This window comes from Acanthochromis polyacanthus, chromosome 1 (assembly GCF_021347895.1).
Source record: "Acanthochromis polyacanthus isolate Apoly-LR-REF ecotype Palm Island chromosome 1, KAUST_Apoly_ChrSc, whole genome shotgun sequence".
Lineage (NCBI taxonomy): Eukaryota > Metazoa > Chordata > Actinopteri > Pomacentridae > Acanthochromis > Acanthochromis polyacanthus.
This window is the reverse complement of record NC_067113.1, coordinates 2338989-2364598: the sequence shown is the minus strand read 5'-3', so window position 1 is coordinate 2364598 and position 25610 is coordinate 2338989. Positions and strand designations below refer to the sequence as shown.

Below are 25610 nucleotides of genomic sequence, written 5' to 3'. Positions count from 1 at the left end.
ATTATATGTATATGCTTGTTATATGTAATTTAGTAATTTAATCCTTCATCTTGTTAAGGCATGCTGATTTATTGAGCACACAAATTGTGTTAAATAGGTGCCTGGTATGAATATTTTATGGAATAGACAAATAAAATGACAAAAAGTCCATGTGAACGTTCATTATATTTGAACTAGTAGTTAAACTCTAAACTTTGTCTTGTATGCAAACACCAAATGATAGTCAAATGTAGGGGTAAGCAACTGATTATTAGATTATCAATTCGTTTTGGATTTATCGTATCAATGTCAAAAATAGTTCAACTTATCATCATCCAAATTGATTAAATGATAATTTAATGATTAATATTATGTGATATGTTTAGCTAGTGTTCTTAAATTACTAACTATATTTGCATTTAACCCCTGTATAACAACTTAATCATACCATCACCTGATCTGTCAGTCATGCGACAGCAGTGCAATTCATAAAATCCTGCAGATAGAGGACACCAACTTCAGTTAATGTTCACATCAGAGCATCAGAATGAGGAAAACATGTGATCTCAGTGACTTTGACCGTGACATGATTGCTGCTGCCAGATGGCCAGATCTGAATTTTTCTAAAACTGCTGATCTGTTGTGATTTTCACATGCAACTGAACTTACTCAGCATGTAAACAAGCAAAAAAAAAAAAACATCCAGTCAGCAGCAGGTCTGTGGATAGAAACACCTCTCTGATAGAAAATGATGGTAGGGAGAATTTGGCACAGATGGTAGGCTCAGATTTGGTATCAACAACACGGCATCATTAACCCAGCCTCACGTGTGTCAGACAGTCCAGTCTGCTGGTGTCAGTGTAATGAAGTAGGAAATGTTTTTTTGGTTTGTTTTTTCTCTTTGGGTCCCTTGACGCCATTCAATCATGATTTGAATGGTACAGCCTGTCTGAGTATTGTTGTTGATTGTGTACATCCCTTTAGAGTCACAATCTATTCAAGATATTACACCATGTCACAAAGCAAAAAAAGTCGGATCAAACTGGTTTCTTGAACATGACACTGAGCGACATTCAGTGAACTTCAGTGGCCTCCCCAGTCATCAAATCTGACTCCAGTAAAACACCTTTGGAGTGTGGCAGAATGCAGAAAAGATGTGATGCAATCATCCCAACATAGAACAGCATCTCAAAGGAATTCTGACACAAAGATATGCTTTGAAACCAAAGCGAGGCGTGTTAGCACTCTTTCTGCATGTTGACTATCTCATCAAGTAAGCAACAATTGTCGTAGCTCTTGTCTAATAACAATCATAGCAGTCTATAGTATTTTAAAACTAACTGAGCAATGTCTGGCAGAGAATTTGAAATTGGAATTGCTGCCCACTACAATACAGATACCTGGGAGAATAGGGTTGACCTACTTATTATCCTGCTATAAATAATTAGATCGATTGTTCGAGCTATTTAATCAGGTATGTCAAGTATTATATGCTTCCAGTTCCTCAATTGGGAGCATTTTACTGCTTTTCTGAATTGTATATTGCATTTTAAACTGAAGATAAGGGGTGTTTTGTTTTGAAGACATATTGTAGAAGCCCAGATTCCCCCTTTTTTTCCGATTTAATTACTATTTGATGCAGTAAACTGTTAAACCAGTTACATTAAACTACTCTGTGTTTATTACACTGATAGAACCTTCTGCTTAGCTGATAAACAGATCTCGTAAATTGTCACAAGTGAAAGGCATCAGTCTGGTCGAAACTTTTCTTAACAAATCTTTCTGCTTTTGTCCCAGCACCATGCTGAAGTGCTGAATCTGCATCTAATATGTATTTGTTCTCTTTGTTCATGCCAGATGTGTATGTCAGTTTAAATTTACTAATTGCCCTTTCTGCGTATTTCCATATGAAGAATAATTCACAGCAGCCATAGCATGCACATGCATGTGAATAATCCACGCAGATATTTAGGTCTTGTGTGAAACGGCTTTAAACGAGGTAGCTAATTACAGCAGAACAGTCTGGGGATTTGGATCATCTTTTAATTCTGCTGAGTGGAGACTTATTGTTCCAAAAGAGTGAATATGTATTGAAGAAAGAGTTTTAAAAACCCAGCATCTCAGCATTTGGCCAAGAAATTGTTGAGTCACTATACTGATCAAGAGCCTCCCAAAGATTGTTGTGGGTATTGTGTTTTATAGGTCCTTTGAATGCAGTATGTAGCGTGTATGTTTGTCGGCTGGAGAATTGTCATATGTAAGTTATTAAAATTCATTCATGTGGGTGTTTTTATTTTTCATTTTCTTTTAATCTTGCATTTGCCTCCAGATAAAACATGTCTATGGTGGTGATGGAAACTTCCGACATAACAAGATTGCTCTTTTTTTTCTGACACCAATTAGCCAGTAGCTAATAAAAAAAGTGAGATCCAGCAGTAATTCAAGGGAACTCAGAAATGTGTTATTTACTTTGAATACCATAGGAATTACCCACACAACACATCAAGCTTTCCCAGTTTAGTAAATGGTGTGTCAGCTGCACACAATTTCCAGTATATATATATATATATATATATATATATATATATATATATATATATATATATATATATATATATATATATATATATATATATATACAGTAATGGAATTCACACCATCATGAGGAGAATGATATGGATAAGGAGAAGTTGCACGATAGTGATTTACCAGTTACTTAGCAACGGCTGTGGCTTATGTTAATAAAGTGATGCAACCAAATATTAAAGGCTAAACCATTCTTTGACCCACATAATCACATTCCTTGAACCTGTCTGCAATAAGGAAGGAACCCTCTTGTGCGCAGCAGCTGCTGAAAGGAGGCTGACTTGATGAGTCTGTCTAGGCTCTGTGTTTTGTTTGATTCTGGGAGAGTATACTGTATCTTGACAACTCTTAAAATATCACAGAGGGAGATGCTTTCAAGGCTAGACAGAGATACACCAGAAACAGAGGCTTTCATTTGCTTGAAAGTGTAGATCTACTTTTTTCTTCTTTTTGTTGTGAAGAAATGATGCAATTGCAGGAAGTGTGTTGCTGCCCAAAATGAAGGCGTTTAGGTATCTCAGAGTCCTCGTACTGAATAAGGGTAGACATTAGCTGGAGATTGACTGGTCTGTTGTGGTGTAGATGCCCAGAGGAAAATTTTACTGCTCAAAGCTTGCTCTTCTACAGCTCAGGAGACAAATTTGAGATTCTCATGTCAGCCTCATTTTAGTTTCTATTTTGTCTAAAAGTTTTCTCATATGTTTCTCCTAAAATTCATTAGGAGAAATAGGTGAGACATGATAATTAGAGGGAGTCATACTTGAGACTTCTGGGAGATACCTTGCTAATCTCAATACAGTGTTTTTAATGGCTCCTTTATTTCTCCTCTGGAAAAGAAAAGGAGCAATATGTAAGACACACACACGACGGGCTGGGGATCAAACCACAACCCTCCAGTTGCAAGACGGCCACTGTATCCACTGAGTTATGCCGCCCACCATGGTGATACATGTGTTAATATTGTTAGATTATTGATTTTGAGATGTCCAGTGAAACAGATTGTTACAATGTTTTTTGTTGGCATTTTGTAGAATGAAATTTCCGCAATGCAAATGTCAAAAGTGTGGCATTCTGTTTACTTTTTTTGATAGTTATTTTCCTAACTATAGTCACAAATGTGTCCGCTATTGGAGGCAATGGTAGTGGTAGTAGTATTTTTAAGTGACAAATAAACAGGGCTTTATTCTGATATTGTACTTTGTTGAAATAGTAACTTTATTGCTCTCAAGTTACCAATAAATTGCTGTTGTTTTTATTTTACAATGTTTTTTATGTGGTTCATGAAAAAAAAACTGAATTACGTGTAGTGGAATACTTAAGATTATTCATAGAACATGTAATTACTACAAAAGCAGAAGGTCTTTGCAGCCTACAAGCATAAATTTTCAATCAATTCATTCTGCGTACAGTAATACATAATTTAAAAAAAATATCATGTGGATTAATAAAGTCAACATGATAGATGTTTAAAAACAACCAAAACGTTGATCTGAGTCTGAGAATTCAATGAGCGCTTGTGGAGATCTCTTCATTTGTTCTGTCTGAGCTTAGTATGAGATGCATGAACTGAAGGTGGGATGAGAATAGATGGAGTTCTTAGAGAGAGTTCTCTGATTTCTCTGCCTGAGCTCACAAAGAGACACAAAAGTTGAGAAACTCTGAGAATTATATTAGAGCTTGTTGAGATCTCTTCTGAAACTTTAAAGGAGACTAAACTGAGATTTAGTGCATCTTATTGCTCTGGAGAAAAAAATGAGACACAGGAGAAATAAACCTTAGTCTCAGTTTGGTGTCACACAGATCTCAAAGTTGTCTAGAGAAGTAAATGAAACATTTTTGAGATCTCTTTTTGAATTTTCTTTTCCTCTTGGTGAAGCTGAATCTCAGATGAAGGGGTCAGTTTACTGTCTACATCCTAACCTGATGTCATTAGATCTAGGTAGTGACCCAGAGTACAAGCTGATGGATACAAGTAGCAGAAGTGAGAGTGGACTTCAATCTCAGAATGGAATCACTCTTCCTTCATGTTGAAAGGAGACAGCTGAGGTGGTTTGCACATCTGACTCTGATGCCACTTGAATTCTTCCTTGTGGAGGTCTTCCACTCACCTCAAGCTGGGATGAGACCACAAGGCAGACCCAGATAATGCTGGAGGGATTTTATATCCCTTCTGGCCACACATCAAAAGTTGACTGCTTTCATGAGCTGATTCCAGATGTGGTAGATAATGAAATGAAAATGATGAGAAGTAATGCATCTTGTAACTAAGGAAAAAAAAGAAAATGAAAGCACAATAGCTTCTTTGTGATCATTGTTATGTACTATACAAGGCACCCATGTGTGTTTTATGTTACAAACTGACTGAAAATGAGAAAAACAAGCTGCATGAAGCATGGAGTCATACGTTTGGCACATCATTTCACAGGCCCTTTGAGACACAAGTTCTCTTTCGTGCACAGCCAAAAATGAAGGCATTCAAAGCACAGTATCTTCTTTGTGATTTAAGAACATTGCTGTCTACTGTCCATGGCAAGGCAATCATCTCTGGTATGTGCTGCAAAACAAGCTGAGGAAAAAACAAGCTGTATGAAACAAGCACTTTTAGTTTTCTGCTGTGGTGCCTTATTGACGGGTTTGAGTCACAACTCCTGTTTAAAGCACAGCCAGAAATGTAGGCATCCAATTCAGGCAGAGAAGAAACATTAAAATAGGTTTCAGAAGACTTTGAATTTAAAAGCCGCACTTTAAATTGAATATTCCAGGTTTTCAAGGAGAAGGTGTAGCAGCTTTTTGTCATGTTCAGTGATTTTTCAAGGGACACTGTGAAAGGCACTGAAACCAGCAAGGTGGCCTTTTGCAGCATGTCTTTTTTGCTGCCTCTGTTGGTGTGAAAAGAGCTTAAGTGGAGCTAAGGCACTAGGAATGGGATTTTAGAGGAAACCCTGCTTGCACTCAGAGCAACTTTAATGTATGTGTATGTCAGTGTGCTGAATGTGCATATGTATAGGAGTGACGGTAAAGTTTTAAAGAGTCAGGTTCCCACTTTCTTTGCCCTGCTTCTGTTCTTTCATTCTCAGTCTCTGTGTTTGTGTTATTATGGAGCCACTAGTGAAAGAAGAAATGTGCCTGCTGGTTGGTGGTACCTACTAAAGCAGAACTACATGCAGATTTGGCCCCCATGCTTTGACTGTCCACTTACAGCATCACCTTGATAATCACTGTCTCATCAGTGTCTCGTGTTGACTATAGTGTAGGATTATGCCCTGGGTTACCTGATTGTTTTTCTAATAGTGGACTGGAGCAATCTTTTGATCACTATATGTGATCCCCTCCCCATTTAAACGCTCCTATACAGTACCTTAATGCAGTTATAAGCCTTTCTATACCAAGCACATGCTTGTGCTTATATTGTGCACTGCTCCACTGTTTTAGCGTTCTGTAAAGATGGACAGAAGAGCCATCTCCAGCACTCGTGGGAGTTTTTTCAGTTGAAGATAGCCAGATACTGCATTAACTGAAATTTAAAAAAAAAATTAGATAAACTTGGAGCATCCATCAGCTTTTGGAAGTTAAGCTAAGGGAGTGCACATTTGTGAGCTCTTCTGGATTCCAGCATTGTGCTGCATGTATCCATAGCAGCAGGGTCGAGGCCGCTGTGGTGACTGTATCAGATTCAGTCATCAGTTCTAATGTCTCTCGGGACCATTTATCCTGAAATATATTTGACCGCTGTGCCAATAATTTTTTCTATACTCCGGTCTTGGTTTTAAATTATCTGAATGATTCATGTACGGCACAAAAACTAATTCCTCACCTTCAGCAGCCTCGGGTTTGGCTTCATCTGGAGGGCTGTTTCATCAGCTAATCCTAAAACCAGCTGCAGAAGCACTCACTGCTACAAGAAGCTAAACAGACACACTTCTGTATCATTGTGTCCTGGTTTAGGCATTACAAAAGTGAGACAACACTGCCATCCTGAAGTCAAACTGGAAATCACAACTTTGCTCCTTGTAATTACCATCCGCATGCTGGTATTAAAAAATGAACAGATATTACCACCTTTGCATGCCAGCAACCTTGTACACTTTTTCAGACAAAAACATTAAACAAGATTTTCAGATATTGTTTTTGACAATTTGACACCAGTACATAAATGAAGACAAATGTTTGAGGAGTACCTGCGAGCTGAGTGCTTATAAGAAAAAAATATTAATGAACTGCAGAAGGTGTTATGTAGTCTGTGATCACACATTGCATGGCATTACAGCTTGCTGTTTTTTTTTCAATAAAAATTCCAGTGTTACAACTGAGCATCCATTCACATGAACTATTATGTTACTTTGTGACTGAAACTTGTGCAAGTAGGTTTAATTTTACATATATATGTATATTAAAATGTATTAAATTGTATAGTACTTTAGTTTGCATGTTATTTTTAGACCTGTGTCCTCCCACAGTCAACTGACATGCAGGTCAGGTTAATAATGTGCGGGTGTACTGAGTCACCAGTCACCTGTGATGGACTCGCAATCAGTACAGGTTGTACTCTGCACTCTGCTTTGTCTGCTGTGCTAGATTTCAAGTCCTGTTTCTCTACTTCCATCCTCCATTTGCATCACCACCACTAGCTTGTTCATTACCCTGATTCATTCCTCATTACTGCTACTGAAGGACAAATTTAATGCATTTGCTGACTGACTAAATGAGACATTTGCAGCTATATCATCTAGCTAAATGCTATAACTCTCCTAAGTGCAAATGTGATTTACCATTCAGAGACAGTATCATCTCTGTAAAATATATTGACAAGAACTCAGTTTGCAAGAATAAAGTTTGTAAAAGGAGCCTAACAGCTCTGTAGTTTTCAAAGGAGGGCTTGATCGTGCTTCCTCTGAGACACTTTCAGTTTTCCACCATGACTGCATAGCTGAGAGGGGGTGGATAGAAGCAGATATACTGAGGGGTGACGGGCAGGAGGAGGGAGTTGGGTGGGCAGAGATGGATGGATATATGGATAGGCAGAGAGAGTGAGAGAAACAGAGAGAGGGTGGAGTGGGTAGCAGTCGAAGAGATGGAGGGATAAGGTGGTAAAGAATGTCAGATGCAGAGATGAAAAATGGTCCAACTGGGGAGACATCCACCCCCCCAACAAAGCACGCACACACACACACACACACACACACACACACACACACACACACACACACACACACACACACACACACACACACACACACACAAACAAATGGTATGTTGTCATCTGGTGTTTACAATTTTATACTGGGATATGTGATATAAAGTAAGAGTATGATGTGAGGCTGTCAAAAACGGAAAATGACTCAGCTTGCCTCCTCATGCCACTGTTTTTTCCTTTTTTAGATGAATGTCAAGAGTCTTGTTTTCCGATGGGATCTAAATGTTTTTGTGAAGACTTCGCTGGAAAGTAATTGCTAGTACTGAGCTGAGTTATACATGAAAGGGGAAAAAAAGCAATTATATATTTGCTTAAATATAAAGGTTTGCTTCAGGAGCTCAAGAACTGGCTGTGATTTGACTTTTTAGTCCAGATTGAGCTCTGTTTTCAAGTAGAAGTCCAGCTAGAAGTCAGTTTCAAAATGAAGGCATGGAAAACCTCACAGAAACTGACATGCGTAGATACAGTTTTAACCTGATCCAAGGGGGATGCAAGCAAAGTCAAGCCTGACTTGAATAAACTTGAAGATAATTAGACTTTCGTCTCCTGTACCAGCACAAGCTATTACAAATGAAAGAAGACAATACCGTGTACACTGGGTTCCATGTCACTCAAGTACTGGACATGTTGACGAACAGATCCAAGACCTACAGCAGAAAAACGAGACCCCATCCAACCTGATTATACTGAGTAGGATTTAAATCTGATCCACTCGGGGATTTGGATTCCTTAGAATTGATTAGACCCTTGAAGACCTCTCGCCCAGGCTGAAATATCTCATCAACTGTCGGAGGGATTGCTGTGTGTCTTTGTACAGATATGTGTGTCCCCCAAAGGAAGAATCCCACTGACTTTGATCATCTCATAACTTTTCTCTAGCACCACCAGGAGGTTGACAGTGTTCTTGCTGATTACAATTTACATCTAGCACCACAAGGGAAATTTTTCACTTACCCCTTTCAGTGTTTCTACTGTAAATCTACAAGATATACCAGAGTGGCATAAATACTTGCAGAAAATGAATCCCAGTGAAATGATATTTCATCTGATGGCACGTTGACCTGTGTCTCAACAGCAGTCATGGTCTTTGTGACAAGTTAGAGTCCTTGATTGATTATTTATTATTTAGCACAATTTTCTGGTGAAAATTGAGCTTCTCAATTGTTTGATTGTCATTGCATTGTCCATTACAGCCTCACAAAATTGCTAGGCGAACTGTAGATTCTTCTTTGATTTGTTCTATGGAGTATCTGACAAAATACGGAAGACCTGACATTTCATCAACTAAATATTTAATACGTCAATCAAAGATGCTTGCAGACCAAGTACTTTATAAAGTTCTGTTCGACCTCTGCATTGTATGGCTTCACACTCCAATACTTGATGGGCTCTCATTGACAACAGCAGCCATATGTGTTGAAATGAAGAAGCCACTGTGCTGTGGTGTGACATAAATACCATTTAAAGGATTATATTTCCCATTTATTGTAATATCAAGAAACAAATTAAAACATTCTGCAAAATCAGAGACATCCACTGTTGCCAGGTCAATTCCAAAACTGTATGTAGCTGTTTTTTCAAACCCATATTTGAAATCTGACAATATGCAAAGCTGGACTTAACCAGTTGCTGTCTAAATGTTGAGTATAATCACAGCTGGTGTTTGTTGTTTTGTCTACACTGATGCTGTTGTGTTTGATGTCTCTGTGAGTGCTTGTTCAGTGGACATGTGGTTTATTTGCACTGAATCCAGTTTCACAGCTGGTGAAAGTAGCCACACAACAGTGAAATGTGTTACACTTGGGCTTGCTTTTTAAAATACACGCTGAGTTGTGTAACCGCTAGTGACTGACCACACCTCAGTTTTGTAACGGCTTTCTATACTAGACTACCAGCTTTCCTGGGTGACTGGATAAGTTAGTGCATGCAAATGTGTGGGAGCGTCCACACTGTGCTCTATTACTACTGAGTAGGTTTGACTTGACGATAGCACCACACTAATTAGACTTACTCATCTTCCAGTTTGCTGTATTCTCTTTTGCAAAGATAACATTTGTGAGATAAGCTGAGTTAGGCTCACTTTATTGTCGCTGAGGGGAAATGGGGGTGTGCAGCAACAATGAATACAAGTGTAAAATGGAGAATAAAAAGAAGTGATGGAAGCAAAGAAATGCAAACAAAACAATTAGCATATGCATTGCGATAATAAAACAATAGCTTTCGGGCCAAGATGAATTAAACTGCAAACACTTTTAGACAAATAAAGAAACTTCATCCAAATGATGCAAATTCTGCAACATACACTCTGAAGGTTCTGAACATTAGCTGTATGAAAAACCTTTGTATGCCTGAGACAAACAGCCTATCCATCATGAAACAGGTATATTAAGCTGCATATGGATGTAGAATATTCTTCAATGGAATTATGCCATCATTCATGTCAAAATAGAAGTTTAAAGTGTGCAATAGTAAGATATATTGACCTTCGTAAACTTTATGCATGGCAGTTACAGCATGCTGATTGTACTGGGTGTATATGTACACCTAGGACGGATATGGGATTAGGGCTGGGAAAAGTAGCTGAAAAATCCATCATGATAAAAAGTTTTGCTTAAGTCGATATTGCTAATGATGAATCATTTTAAACAACCTTTTTTCTAAAAAAGACCAGTAGATAAAAAAAGTTACATTGGAATGTGGTTTTCACTATTTAGCCAATTTATCAGAGTATACCAGGAACATTTTCAGTGTTAACACAACAAGAAAAAGCACACAAGGATAAATCCGTTTACACACTTAAGGAAAGACAAGTATAAAGGAATAATCTCACCTTGATACTCATTTAATAAAGACAGGAAACAAAACTTGAAGGCACACAGCAGGTGACCACAGCAAGTCTGTTACTGAGGTTATTATTCCAATAGGTGCTCCTGGACCAGGTATCACTGAGGAGGGACACGGCCTCTACATGCACCCTTACATTTACTCCATTAACCTATGAAGCAGGCCATCGGCAGTGTGTTGCTTAGGTGGGGTTGGTAAGGGACACAGGGTTATGGTATTTTTTTTAGAAATCAATGCCTGCTTCACAAGAGGAACTGTTGGTCCTTACTGGTTGCAATCTCCACCAGGGCACCAAAAGGCCCAGATAAGCACAACTGGATGAGTTTCTAGCCATGGGGGGAGCATGTTTTTACCTGCGACTGAACTTTGCCTTGTTGGCGATTAAATGTATTTTAAGTCAAAATATTAAACATTCGATTGAACAGTCATCATTATTACATACTGCTATCATTTTATCCTCGAGCCCTATATAGGACTGGTATCAGTCGGTTGTGAAAGTTAGCATTTCCTGTTAGTGACGTGAAGCCCAGATGATCATTTGTGTCCAAAAATAGAATAGCAGAAAGAGTAATAACAAAACAACAGCCTCAACTAGCATGTCACATTTTTCAAAAAATTTTTTTTCATTTACCAAATCTGCATCTCGACCAACTCCTGCTGTTCCATGTTTGAGAATTTGTCAAATGTGTATTTTCTTTTTATAGCTTCTTTTTTAATTTCTGAGATGCGGCAGATTTCTTAGTTATTTTTTCATTTGTTGGATTGTTGTTGCATTTAGGTAATGTGCTTAACAAATGTTATTTTTAACCTAATTTAGACATATTTTGTATATAATTCTGCCTTACAGTACTTTTCGCTACATCTTTGTATTTATTTTTTTATTCACTGGAACCAAACAAAAATCAAAAGAGAACAGCTTGTTTTTAAAAAAAAAAAAAAACAACAAAAAAAAACAATATTATGTTTTCCTTTCTTGTTTTGTCAGGCATAAAAAGACAAAAAACGTGAGTGTGCATCTGTTCAGTTGTTGCATTAGATATCATAGCAGCACAGATCAGAAGCTCTGCCTGGCTTCTTTATATTTATTTCATCCTGTAACATTGGGTACCCTTGATATTTATTCTGCTGCACAATTTATTTTGGCTGCTGTTTTGTTGGAATAGAAAAGGGGGGGGGGGGAACACAGGACAACAGAAGCAGAAGAGAGCACAGCTGCTCTGGAGCTTCCTTCATATTTAGCTGTTAAATATCAGCATTTGTAACATTGTCTTTCAGTTATTATGGTTTTCTTCATATTTTTCAATTTGATGCTTTCTATAGATCTCTGTAGTAAATGTAATTTGCAATATTTTACATTTGTCAAAAAAATCAGTGTGTTTATTTTTATAGAGTAAGTGAACAGAGAGCCAGTAATTCCCTCTATGCAGTGTTGGAACAGAACAGCAAACTTAAGCCGTGAATTTGTAGTGCAGTGCTGAACACAGACAGACAACCGCAAACACACACATGCAGACACTGTTGTCCTCCTGCTTACTGACCTGTTTCAATAATTCAGAAGAGTGGCTTACTGGCTGGCAAAGGGCTCTATTCATGGACTCGGTCAAGCGCTACACACAAACACACACACACAAACACATCTCACATAAACAGCGTTTTTTATGGTTGACACTTGTACTGCTATGCAGCTGTGCGTGGTAAACAAGCTTTAGAGATTTGATCCCATAAGCATATCACTTCTATGATGTATATATGCACGCATGTGTATTTCTGATCCAAAATGTTGTATTGCGGTGTTTAAGCACACAGCAGCTGCTGGTGTGGGCTAACTAATGGACTGTGTGCATGTTTGAGGGATTTAGAGGTCTGTTTTGCATTCTGCTTGCACTTCTGAGGCTGGCTTCCGAAACCCAGGCTGTTTCGGAATCTGTATGTTGCAGGTGAACAGGTATGAAGGTATGACAGGATTTAAAGTTTGATGACTGGAATGAACAATCAAAGTGGCCGTCCAGCACCAACAAACACAAAGACCTGGGGGACCTAGGACAATTAACACTAGATCTACTTTTTTTTTTTAAATAGAAAAAAGTATTGTTGATGAAAAGATCTAGAGACTAAGCTTTTGAGTGTGTACCTAGAGGAAAGCAAAATCCAAGAAGAGATCTCATTGTTGTCTCTGATTTCTCGTAGACACAAATGAGACATGATTGATACTACGGTGAGACCAAAGGCTTTTTCTCCTGCTTCTCAGATTCAACTGGGGAGAAACAGTCACATATAATCTCATGTTGGATCAAAACAAGAGATCTCTATACAGTATGATCTCAAATCCGTCTAATTTCAGCCTCCTGAAAGTGAGGCCATGAGATCATAGACAGAGCTTAAAGAAAACTCAGCTATGGTTCCCGAGATCTCATTATTCCTCTCATATATGTCTCACTTTTCTCATAATGACCTCAGGAGAAAGAGCTTGTTTGTGTCTTATTCTGATCAAAAGGAGAGATTTCTAAATGATATTAAATAAGTCTAATTTAAATCTCCAGAACATGGATCAGTAGCTCCATAAAATCTTATCAATCAAATTTTGAGTGACTTGTACTAGAGTATTTTCATTTTAGAGGACTAGTTTTATACCACTACAATTCAAATTCTGTATTGTGCTTATTATATGACTGCACCCTGTAAGTGAGATGAAAACAAGACAGAAAATAATTCACTTTTAAATTCCATTTTTTTCTCAATTAATAACAAAATAATAACACACAGCATAACTAGATTATTAACCACTTCCCCATGATCTGTACCAGCAGAAGTAAAATGAGACTAGAGATAGCAAGTAACGTAGTGATAATGAACATAAAATCCTCATTTGGCCTAAAAACTGCAGTAGCAAGTTCAAAGCTGGCACAGAGAGCGGAATGGGTCATGATAAACCCATAATTGGCGCATCTTTTCCTATTGGACAGGTAGGCTGTCACTCATTTACTGGTGGACTGCAGAGCGGCCTGATAATAAGTCGTCAGTGTTGATTGGACCGTTAGCGCTGCAGTTTTGTGAGTGGCATCCGTTTACACTGTGGAGTGGATGTTATGGAGTGGAGGTAAGTTTTGAACTTCTTACATATACGTTAGTTATGTAACCGCCAACAGCATTATACATCGACACCCTTGATTGCCAGATATCAGCAGTCAGTTTATTTTCGTTTTGGGCGGTGGATTTTGAACTACCATGCATTTAAGCTAGCTCTGATTTAAGCTAGCTGCGAATATTACGGGTAGCGGTTTCCCTTGATTTATAGCACATACTATAGTGATTGCCAGTGAATCAAATTTGAATGAATAACATGATTTTATTGGACATAGTGTTTCACCATGCTTCACCACAAAAGGAAATGGGTAAAAGATGCTGGACACTGTACATTGATCTAGGTCAGGAAATTCAACCGTGCAGGTCATGCAAAATTTCAAAACCTAGAAATTCAAAACTTATGATGGCAGTGGAAGACCACTCAAAGAAGATAAAAGCAGTTAGCAGGCAGAACCACTGCAGTGAGCAATTTAGATGTTTTCCAGTCCAATAAATGCTCAAAATCTGACTAAATTGATTAAAATCAAATCAGTACTGGACTGATAATCTGACAGCAAAATGATAATTGCTTTTTCGCAAAATGTAATGACTTTCCTTTCATGCCAAATTGAGACTTAAGAAAATCTTATTTTTTGCAAAAAATTTCCTTACTTTCACTGTGAAATTTTATTGTTTTTTTCTTGAAAGTGTTATACTTTATGGTAAATTTTTATAACTAGAAATATATTCTAGACATTAATCCAAAATATCCCTTAAATGCTACTCTGTGCTACACACAAAAGTCATTGACCAAGGAACAGACTTATTTCATATATTGTAATTTGTAATATAATAAAACCCACAGAACAAATCTTAAACCAGCACAAAATTCACCAGCCCAAGCCTGTGGTCTTCCATTGCTATCCCAGGTTTCCCCTTTCTTTTTCTTTTCTTATCTTGTTTGTGATATATGAAAATATTAAGATAGTTAAAATCATACATTTGAATTTGTAATTTACAAAATGACATCTGAATACAAATCAAAAAGACAAAGGTTTCCTTCAGCCAAAAAGAAAAATCATGTACAGCTAGAACTGAAGAGGAGAAGGAGGCAGGTGGTGAGCTATTTTCATTTGTTATTGCTATTTTCTACTTTTAACTTGTCATTTGCTAAGTAAAGGAAGCTTACTGTCCAATTAAATTTCTTAATTTCATTGTTTAATATTCCTAGTATTAAATGTGATGTTGGACACAAATCATTATTTTCATTTCCTCTTATGTTAATAAGAAAAACATTACATCAAGTTTACACACATGGGTCAAAAATGACCCATATGTATTTACTATGAAATTAAACCGAAACTTTTGATGATCAGTTTTGATTAAATGCAAAAGTTTGCATTTAGGAACATATTTAATGTGGAAAACTATTTACCTGCTACACATTTCACAACTCCAAATGGATGCTTTTAAAAATGATGCATCCCTTATTTTGAAGTAAGGAAATATTTAGTATCTTGTGAAAGACAATTGCACATAGTATTTAAACATTGGAGTCAGAAGGCAATTCCTCCTGATACTGTCTTAAATCTCAGAGGCTGTTGAGTTGTGGGTCTGTTTTGGAATCTCCTAGATGACAACTACTTTGGTCGTGTTTCAAGTTTTATTTTGTTGACCTAGCTAACATTAACCAGCTAGAACAGAATGTCAACAGCTAGCAAGTATTATACAAGTATTTCTTTCTTACTAGTAAAGTTGTATTAGGTTAAGGTGACGTACCTTAACTCAGTGGTTCTCAAAGTTTTTCACGTTAAGGAGACCTAAACTGACACAAATAAGATGAGTGGTTCTCAACTTGTCTATCCTCAGGACCCACATCACTCATTAAGCTGGGACCTACATTTTTGACTCAAATCTATTTCACAGACGCTTCCTTGAAATTTTATGCCTTTTGTCATGAAATATAGTAGTCAATGCAAAGATGATAAATAGACACAAATACACACCAACGGGTGTATTCATGTCAGTTGAGAACCACTGAATTAGACCACAGATCCCCATCTGATAACATTTGTGTTTTTACCAGTAGATGTTTTATTAGAGAAAGCGTATGAAACCCAGGATCAAAACAGTCATACATTCTGTCACTGTGTTACTTACAGAGGGAACTACAGTGAAAATAATTATGTGAAATATGTGAAATATGTGAAGTGAATATGTACATGTTACTTACCTCTGCTGGGAAGTGTTGTTAAGCTCCTGGTGTGTATTTGCACTCCTTACAATGTCTGTTTCTACTCATTGGCATGATCGCTATTTAGCATCATTTAAGCTAACTGAGTTGGTTTGTGTGACTGTTAACCCTCAGATTGTTTCCAGTTCACATGTATATGCTAGGTGATTTCAGGTTACAGCAGTCATTATAACTATTTGATGGTTGGTATTGACAGGAATGCATTTTCTACTTTCTGTAAGTATTTATTTACTGCATTTAATTCATGGTAGTATACCATGCTAATTCAGTCCTTTATTTCCTGTTATACATTTCCAGTAATTGGTCTGTACCAAGAATACATCACTGTAGTCATACAGTTCTACAGTGAACAGTTCAACTCGACTGATGTCTCGCATGATCTCTGACCGGAGCCCTGCAGTGGTCAGTTAGGCTATAAATCAGCATCAGAGGTCTCAATCCTCTAGAGATTTTTTTCCTCCAATGCACAGAGAGAGAATAAACTCACACATCACATACATTTAACCAATGCACTCACCGTTTGTGCTCCATCACTTGAAATTTCATTTAGCATATTGTGTATGTTTTTAAAAATACTATAGAAGATATAGACAAAGGAAAACAAGTTACAAGTTCAGTCATTTTAGGGACCAAATGTCCTCTTTCAGCATTGCCTACCTCATTTGATTAACACTATATATAAGTTTGGACACACCCTTTCATTTAATGCTTTTTATTTATTTGTGTTATTTTCTTCATTGGAGATTAATACTGAAGATTAACACTTCTTTTGTGTTGCAAGAGGAGGTGCTGCAGACAGTCAACGTCACCACACTGGGTCTGGCCGCAGGTGTTGTCACCATGGATATGAGACGAGCCCCAGCATCATAGCATGTCCCTTCTAGGCATGGGCCGGTTACCGGTTTTAAGGTATACCGCGGTATGAAAAAGTCAACGTTTCAAAACCACAAAAATTTTCCGTCATACCGTTCCTGCGGTATGAGCGTTTTTTTTAATGTGACGTCTCATCAGGGAGAAAGCAGAGGTCCCTCACGCTGTGTGAAGCTGCAGCCTAAAGCGCCCCTCCCCCCGCTCACCTGCGTTTGTTGTGAGTGACAAGCAGGCAGCTCTGCAGGCTGTGTGATGGCTGAAGGAGGCGAGCCCCCGGAACTTTTTCCGCCGTCCAAGCGGACTAAGTCGGCTGTTTGGGAATACTTCGGCTACCGTAAAAAGCCAGACGGTCACGGCTTGGAGGAAGAAGGTCGCCCGACGTGCAAAACGTGCTTGAGGACAGTGGCAGCCCGAGGAGGCAGTACATCGAATATGATAGCGCATCTACGGGAGCACCACCCATCGCTGTATGCTAAATTAAAGGTGCTGTCTTGAAATGAACGAGCGTATTAGCGTCTGACATTAGTGAAATGAGCTTGTTACCGAGGCAGATATGGTAACTACCATATCTTATCTTTTTGGATTATGGAGTGGGGTGTTCTTTGGCACTTTCATGATACATTTAGATGAAACCATTTTTGTATAGTACAGTCGATTTACAGATAGCCGAATGGACATAATAGTGGATTGAAATATTCTAGAAAAAAAATTGAAATTAATTTAAGCCCCTTTCCCTGTTTTGTTTGCAGCCAACATGAGGCGGCGCATTACGATGGAGAACTGGAAACCAGTAGAAGAGGCCAAGCTTAAAAAGGCACACATAAATAAAAGCTGTCAAAGGTCATTAAAGTGACTGGCTTTTCAGACACATTGTTTACAACTGCCCCTTGTTCACCAGTATGCCCCTTGTGTACTAGTCCTGTTTTTTGGTTGTTGTTTTTTTTTTTTAACATTTTTTGACATGCTTATAAATCAGTGGTTTTGAACTGGTTGGTCAAGACCCAAATGTGTGTTGCAGAGCCATTTTCGATGGGTTGTAAATTCAATAATCTTGTCAATTTTGTACCTTTTTTCAAAGTAACAACTTGTTTTTATAACTGTCTTTATCAAAAATTGTGACTTTTTTCTCCAAAAATTGTGACTTTTGTGATTGCTGTCATTGCTACAGTTCACTGTTCATTGTGTTGTATTGAATAAATGGGATTGCAGTTTGCTCTCAGTTGGTTTTTATTTTTTCCACTTTAATCGCAATTTTGTTTTACCTTTGTTCCAAAGTCATTCTCACATTATCTCAGTTTTACTAAAGATGCAATGATGAGATCTCATCTATGACTTACATTTCTCCTACACGTCTCAAAAACTCGGTCTCACATTATCTCATTTTTGCTCCTCAGAGGGGTTTAGGAGCAATAATTCAGATTGAGATGATCTTAAGATTAAAGGCAATTGAGATCTCTCTTACAACTCCGTAGTGCTCCTCCTGGCTTTTTAGGAGCAATAAGCAAGACGTGAATGAGATCATAAAGACACAATGATGAGATCTCATCTATGACTTACATTTGAGATCTCCTTGCTGTCTTGAGAGTTCAAGAAAAGACTGTCTTGAGCAAGAAAGTTTTTCTCTGGGTAGAAGAAGAAACACATTTAGGGATAGGAATGTGTTTCACTGAGACAGCACGTCTTGGCCAGATCTATTTACAGCAGAGATCAAAGATTCAACTGTGACCAGGGATTTTTGCTGTAACACATCAAACTGAAAAAAAGTTGTTCTAAAATCAACCAAATTGCCACTGCCAATTTGAACAAGAGCGCACATATGAAACTACCATGAATCATTTCAAGCAAGCATAAGTGATCATTTTCGTATCTTATAGGTGGAGGGTTTACATTCATAATTCATTCCACCCCAGAAGACTTTGTGTCGGGACCAGGCTTTTTTCTGCCATTAAATTGCATCTTATGGGGTCATGCTTTCATTTAAAACTCTGATATGCTGACTATAATTATATTTCAATTTTTGCTTCAAAAATAAAGCATAGCATAGAACATAGGTATGTTGGAAATGTGCAAATAATTGAAAGACTCTTCAAAATAGAAGTAGGTTCAACTTTGATGTTAATGTGTTAATGAGTCACCACTATCAGCTTTATGCAACAATAAACCTGTTGAGAGACACTCGAAACTTCAGTGTTTTCTCCAGAACGCACCTTACTGTAATAAGTCTGCGCTAATTTTCTCAGGTTTCAATAAAACACTTTAAAGTCTACTTGGGCAGACCAAATGCTCTTATTGCAAAATATTCTGTGTTGTTGTACAGTGTTCATCTGTGCCACCATGCACAGTTCTCTACAGTGTGTTTTTTTTTCTTTACACTATGAATGACATCATGTTGCAGGGATTGGGATGTATATACCTCGTGGCTTTGGCCGCAGGAAATCTATGATGTCTGCGCTGTCTTTCCTGACCACCCATGCTGTGAGCTCAGCACTAAAGTATAAACAAGCTGTAATTCGGTAGACGTCCCGCAGTTGCTCAGCCGAGTTATAGCTTTTCCACTTATGGAGTTATATAAGATATTGAATAATTGAAAGCAATTTATTTTAGGAGACCTTTCTTCTTTCAACAGATTGAGATTCTTCTTTCATGTAGGGATCGGTCAAAACTTTCAACATTACAGGGAGCCCATGTTGAATAAAGTTGCTGTGGCATTTCCCCTCAGGTACCCAGGCCTCATTAAAGGATACATGCGACATTGCAGTACAGACTAAATTGGAATGAATGTGGTCTCACCCTGGGGACAAAGGCTCAGTAGACCGTGTTGGTTGGCTTTTCACACTGAGAATCTACAAGAAGCTAACCATTGACCTACAGTTTGTGTCTGTCTGGTGCAGGTTTAAAGGATACATTCAGGATTTCTCAAATGTGAACCCCTGAAACTCTTGGCTATTTGTTAAACCATGAGCTTAAAGTCAGTCAGTAACAGTTATATGACTATAAGGCTAAAATTAACAACCTTGGACTCTATAGACACTTGAGAGAATTAATAACTCCTTTTCTCTTTTCCATCTAATTAAAATGTAAAATTAAGACAAATACCAGCTTTATAAAAACAGAACATGGACCTCTAGGGTGGAAAGGGTTGAGAATGGTTCGGTAAGATGGATTAGATTCAATAGATGACTTTTATTCGTCTGTTTGTGTCTTTAAATAGCTGCAGTAACAAAGTTTGGTGTGAAGTTACATAATAGCCTTGGACTAGATTTTGCTGTGCAAGCAAATTAGTAGGACACTTTCCACTTTGTAGTCGCAGATGTGTTTCTTTCAGGGTCATTTTCGGGGTGGATTTAAAAGCTCATAAATAAACATTTAGAGGAGGAAGCAGACAGTGATTCACCAAATCAGTCATTCAGAAATCTCAGTTATTTAGCAACAATGCATAGAAAAATAGCAAAGGTAGATTGCTGAACAGCCACACATGCTTTTTTTCCCCTTCAGTGTCCAGTGGATGTGAAGCTCATGCCCTTGCATGCACCAGAGGGTGCGGTTGTGCATATTAACACCAGTCAATCACTTTTGCTGCTTCTGGCAGATTTGCTGACAAAGAGGCTCTGTTTTACTACCTTGTACTTTGTGTTTTTGCTTGCTTTTTTGCTGTTTCAAGGTCATTCAGACTGAAAAATATGACAGCCAAATCATTATTCATCATCTACTTCATGTTATCCGTCCGTCCATCCAGTAGTTTAAAGTCCACTGTGTTGTTCTGTTCTTTGACGGGTTTAAATTACTTTTAATTCCAGCACTGAGCTGCACTGATGTCAGCTGAAATCACAACGATAAAAAATGAATTGCATTGAGACAGGCACACCTGTGATTGCAATCCAATGGGCAGATTTAGGAAATGTACTCTGCATGTGATAAAATAGAATGCATGTGTCTGTGCTGCTCTGTGCAGAATTCATTATAGGTTATGCGATAACTCTTTGTGTGTGTGTGTGTGTGTGTGTGTGTGTGTGTGTGTGTGTGTGTGTGTGTGTGTGTGTGTGTGTGTGAGAGAGAGAGACGCTGCTGCTGATACCAGACACCACCACACTATTGATGTGAGAGCAATCTGTTAACTCCTCTCTGCATCTGTCTTCTTTATCTCCTTCCATCCTTCATCCTCTTCACTTTCACATACATCCACTTTTTTTCTGTATTTTTTTCCACCTCCCTTCACCCTCCATCCCTCTCTGTCTCCAGGACCCCACCCTTTCTCCTCCCTCTCTCACCATTGCCTTCATTTTCTTTTTAGCTCTGTCATACTCACCCTCCCTTCCACCTTACTCTTTGCCCTCATTCTTTTCCTCCTTGCCTCATTTTGATCCCTCCATCTCTGCCTCCCTTCCTCCTTCCCTCTATCCTGCTGGCTCAGCTGGAATAGAAGCGGCCTTTGTTTCAGCTGTGTCCTCTATCCTTTGAAGGAGCAGAGTTGAAAAGCGAGAGGGAGGGAGGGATAGAGGGAAGATGCAAAGCGTGGACGAGGGAAAGGGAGAAAAATCCAAGTGGGAAAATCGGATACAATGAAGGAGGAGATGATGAAGAAATCCGGGAGGGGGGTGGAGGGAGGAAAGAAAGGAAGAGGGATATCTTTGGATCAATGGTTAGGGTTGTTCAAGTCATTGATATCCAGTAGCAACAGCATGTGAGGGCAGATTTCCTGTGTGGGAGGCTCAGTCTATGGGACATGCTGTCAACTTCGAACACTTCCAGTTGGTTCAATGGTTGCACAGTTGCAGCACTTTAGTTCTCAGTTAAACCAAGCAGTTTATTGATAATTAGGCTGTTTTTGAACACAATCAATGCTGCAGAATCCTGTACACATTTACCGTGCTCGAGGTCAACAGCATGAAATAGAACAGTCACTTTTGTATTTGTTTCCACTACGTATTTCTGAGCTCAACACTGAGTACCAATTTCTTCTCTTTTTTATTTCCTTTTTTATGTCCTGTAGTGAGAAAAAAACCTGCAAGAAGATTTTAGACCTGCATCCTCATCCATTATGTTGTGGCCATGATAACATGTGAATCCTGAAGCAGAGTGTAATTTGCTTTTACATCCCTCAAGGTAAGATGTTTTTGTTTTTATGTTTATTTTAAGAAACAGTTTTGCCTGCTTTCTTGCTGAAAGTTACGTGACAGAGTTGCCACTTTCATATCTGCCGGCAGACAATCAGCTTAGCTTGGCAGAACTCCCATAAATAAGTGGAAATATGTGTTTCAGCACCCCTAAAATGCACAAATTAACACAAAATGTGAACATAGCTTTATATTCATTTTTTTAAAGCAAACAAGCAAACAAAATGTCTGTTATTCTACAGATCTCCATGACTTAAACCTTCATGAAAACACAATTTGTTTATTTTAAGATGGGGGGTTTGTGTTTTCAGATAATGTGTACATAAGGTTGAGCTGTTAGGCAAGTTTTACTATATTTAGACAGATCTAGACAAGCTATTTCCCCTCTCTTTACGCTAAGCTAGGCTGATCACCTGCTGGCTCTGTTTAATATTTCTACATAAACGTGGTATGATTCATTTCATCCACAAGAAAACAGCATGTCCCAAAATGTAGCCTTCTTTAATAACTCTGCTGTGGAGGCTTGTAATAAAAGTTTGTTCCTCTGGGGACTGTTTGCTGTACAAAGACTTAATGGAAGCCTCTTTTCCCTGTTAGCAGAAACTAGACTCTGAAGTTACTGTAGTTAAGGAAAGCAGACTAAATCTGGGTCAAAGCCACGGTCACCTGGATGCCAGGTTAGCTCAGCTGGCCTTGTAGTGGAAAAGGAGATCTGGTCGAAACTACACTGGCATTTTGGCTGTGTCCAGCCTTGTTTGGCTTTGTATAAGAAACCTGATGAGTGTTACTTAGTTCTCTGTGAATTTGCCTTGAAGATTAGTTTCCCTCTGCAGTGTAGAACAGGCTGTTTAACCAGACTCTGCTATGGAAATCAGCAGCGCCTGTGGTCTTCACCACTGGTATGATTAATTCTTCCTTTTAGGTGCTAAATATTCACGCCTTTAACTCCTATCCACTTCTTTTCTTCCATTCCTCATCATCTCTTACCTCCCTGCTAATGTTTTCAGGCAGAGGCATGGTAGCTTGTCATCTTCATGTCGGCTTTCTCTGTCAGAAAACCACCTCTCACCTCCTCACCCCTTGAGACTCTGCTGCTGATTCCCTTTGCCCCATGCCCTCTCTCTCTAACACTGTTTTCCCCAGCCTGCTTTCCCTTTTCCTCTCCTCAGCTGGTTGTTAGATCTACACTTCTAACCTCAATATGTCCCACTGGGATGTGGCTGACTGCTAAACTCAGCTAGAGAGAGGCAGGAGGGAATGGAGGAGAAAGTGTTGAGAGAAAAGAGAAGCAGGAATTAGAAAGTATAAGGCGGGGAAGTCAAACATGTAGCTATCTACTGATCTTCCATATCTAAGTTAAGACTAGAATTGGATTGTAGATTTATTCACAAAGACAGGATCAGTTAGATTATTGTTATTTTTTAAAAATAAGCAGACTGACTAAAAATAAAAGCCATAATAGGTGTATGTATCACAGACTGATTAGCACTCCTCGAGTAAATTGAACTTCAGGTGGAAAATAAACTATTTTTTTACCGAAACACTGTTATGTCAAAGGATTAGCTGGATTACTTTCAATGAAGAATGAAATTTAATTCCACTCCATATAGAGAGCAAAATTTTAATAAACTGAGTAAGTGGCATTGAAGTCAAATAGCTGCTCAGCCTCTTTGTGACAAAGTGGGTGAGAACTGTAATTTCACCTCACCACTTGTCCCTTAAAACATTCACATTACACAACACTAGCATCTTTTGTCTATTCTGTTTCAATTTAACCGTGCCATTGTAACATTTTAGCACTTACTATCCCGGGTTTGTTTGTGTTAATTGTTGCAGTTTACATCCATGAGTTAAAGGAAAACACACAGCCATTATTAGTTTCAGTTATCCTTTATTAAGTTACAGGTTAAATGTTGATGAATTGTTTGTTTCTTTGTTCATACTTACCTTTGTGTGTTCCTTTGTTCTGGTTCATCATGTGGAACTGGTGTTTGGAAGGAGGCCGGCCCACCACTTCCTGATTTTATAGTGTTGCTGATGTCAGAGTGACATCATTGGACCAGACCATGTGGAGGGTTTTCTTTTCTTTGGATTAATGTTTCTTTTGTTTTACAAAGCATCCAGCAGCAATGTTTTTACATGTACCCGTGTAGATAATCATTTAAACATTCGTAGAAGTTGGTAGTGTCTATGGCGATGGTGTTAAGCGAGTTGTTGTCAGCTAGGTCAAACAGTAGGTCACCATGTTGTATTGTGGTAGAACCCAGGTGGATAGGTGTCAATTGAAAGCCCTATATAAGCAGTTAAGCTTTGCTGCCTCAAGAGAGAGGTGAGGTTGTGTTGCCACAATGTGAGTGGTTTTTTTCCTTCTCTGTTGTGTAGCTACAAGAATTATTTTGAAGTTAATTTTCTTTGAGAATTATTTGTATTGTTTTGTAACTTTGATTGCACAAAAATGGAGAAGCACGGCATAATAAAATCTGCACCTCTTTGTCACTCAAAGAAGTCTGCTGAGTTTGTCTGCCTGCCACCTTCCTTGACCATTCTGGCCAGGCAACCTTTACACTCTTTACATTCAGTCTTGATTTTCAGAGTAAAGACTAACAGCTTGAAAGCATTTTGCTCTTTGGACTCTAGCGATGAAAATAGATTTATAATGTATGTGCCCCTATAGATGACAGAAAGGTAAGATATGTTTTTGCTGTTTGTGCACTATAATTATAATGAAACAAACTGTTGTTGCTGTGGTACCTTTAAGAGATTCCTGTAATTAGAATCATGAGGCTTTCATGCAATGAATAATATGTACAGAATACAGAATCAGTGGTGATGTATTGAAAGCAGTGAGTGTTAGGGTGCAATTCCAGGATGATTCCTACAGTTGTGGCTTTTGTAGATCTGTGGGTCACGCTGAAGGCCTTTCCATGGTTTCTGTATATCCATGTGTGGATTTACGTACATATTACAATGAGAGTGAACAGGAGGACTAGTTCCATACACGTGTGTTACAAAACACGAAAGCAGACCTTCTTTGTTTACTTTGTTTAGCTGGACAGCATGGTAGAGTTAAAAAAAACACAAGAACAGAGCAAACATAGGGAAACAAGAGCATGTGTCATGACACACAGAGCTCAAAATGAGCATCCGATTTACTTTTCCGGCACGTGCACAGTGGGTACGCTTGCCAGGCAGCACGTGGCCATCTCCAGAGTGGTCTCTCACTGATATGGATACCACATGGATGTGAAAAACATGAATTGATCTTTGCATTTCCTGCCTGTAGAAATTCTGGGAAACAAGTGCACATGTAAAACAATGTATGTCAGGGAAACCAGTCTCTTGGCTGTAGATCCCTATGCAAAAACACACTAGGTTAAAATAAACCAGAAATACACAAATGGGGACTCATACATACAGTAAAATTTGTGCACTGCAAATATATATTTATAGATAGATCTCACATGAGTGTGTGCGTGTGTGTGCTTCAGTTCACCTGGTTCATCTTTCTTCTCAGCGCCAGTGCAGACACACTGTGGAGAGGAATACATGTAGAGAATATTTTCTTTTTTCTGCTGTTTCTCTCATAGCTTCAGGGAGAGACAGAGTTTGAGAGAAGCAGAGACAGGGGAGTGAGAGGAAAGATCAAACAGCAGCCTGTGTTTGTTTTATCTTTTTAATGAACAAAGTGGCACACATTTCAATACTT

At 38.4% G+C, this 25610-nt stretch overlaps 1 protein-coding gene across 3 annotated transcripts in view; it reads left to right on the top strand.

Moving 5' to 3' along the window:
* LOC110967034 (leucine-rich repeat and fibronectin type-III domain-containing protein 5-like) overlaps positions 1-25610 on the top strand; it is a 167709-nt gene that overhangs the window by 65046 nt on the left and 77053 nt on the right. For 2 of the 3 annotated variants that reach the window (XM_051947015.1, XM_051947017.1), the window contains one exon: positions 21781-21893. The exons of the other annotated variant lie outside the window; for it this stretch is intronic. The gene's annotated coding sequence lies outside the window, so the exon portion shown is untranslated. The remainder of the gene's footprint in view (positions 1-21780; positions 21894-25610) is intronic. 3 annotated transcript variants of the gene reach the window in all.